The sequence below is a fragment of the Aplysia californica genome, unplaced genomic scaffold, assembly GCF_000002075.1.
Source record: "Aplysia californica isolate F4 #8 unplaced genomic scaffold, AplCal3.0 scaffold00389, whole genome shotgun sequence".
Taxonomy (NCBI): domain Eukaryota; kingdom Metazoa; phylum Mollusca; class Gastropoda; order Aplysiida; family Aplysiidae; genus Aplysia; species Aplysia californica.
The window spans coordinates 796,389-797,507 of NW_004797659.1; positions in this window are offsets into that span (position 1 = coordinate 796,389).

Genomic DNA, 1,119 nt, shown 5'->3' on the forward strand with positions numbered 1-1,119 from the left:
AGAGAGAGAGACAGACAGACAGACAGACAGGCAGGCAGACAGACTGACATCAGGTAAATGTCTAATATACTAATATTATTAATGTCAAAAACAACTTGCACTATTTGACCGAAAGCAAAGCCGGATGGACAGAAGGGAAATGTTCAAAGAAGAAGAAGCGAGATGGACGGACAGAATCATCATTGCCTTTCTCACCCTGCACCAGGGTATAGGCCACGGACAAACACCTTCTACCTTTCTCTATCCTGGGCTAGCCTCTTGATGTCATTCCATGTCTTCCCTCATTTCTGTACATCAATTTCTGTGATTCTTCTCCATGTTCCACGCGGTCTTCCCCTTGATCTCTTGCCCTGTGGATTCCAATCCAAAACTTTCTTTGTTATGCAGCTGCCTGACTTCCTGAGAGTATGTCCAATCCATCGCCACCGCCTTCTTCCCACCCCATCTCTGACTGGGATCTGTCTTGTTCTCCTTAACACTTCCACATTGGTGACCCTGTCTGTCCATCTGATCCTCAGTTACTTTCTTAGACACTTGTGCAAGAAAACCTGGATCCTCTTTTTGGAGTGACAGACTCAGGATAAAGGTCTAAGATCCGGGGCGACCAAGCCCAACCCAGCGCGTCCACAGGTGGCGGATAGTGGGACGGTCTAGGTTAGCTGCCAATATCTAAATAAGCAGTCGCAGACGACATGGCGGCGAGGATGGGGGCGGGGTGAAGACTGTGGTGTGGGATCCCATTCTTTTACTCAATGTAAAATACCCTAAGTGCCCGGTGAAAGACTCGCCAGCGAGACTGGGGCGCGATATCCCCACACCCCGGGGAGATGGAACTCGTTAGCCAGGGATGACAGTTCATCTAGGAGAAGGAAAACTCTGATCAAAAACCCCAGCTGCCCAGCAGGCAAACCCAGGAAAGTTCTAGGATATGGGAGCCCTCCCAGACAGAAAAGCACGCAGAAGACGGAGAGGTGGACTGAAAGGTGCCGATAGTCGGACTTGCCCAAACCGCCTCACGCAAGGCTCATTATGATGACAGGATCCAAACAAGATTTTCCTAGAGGCGTTTTATCTGTGGAATCCCATGAAGTGCCGGGCCCTCTGCCTCGAAGCCCCCCC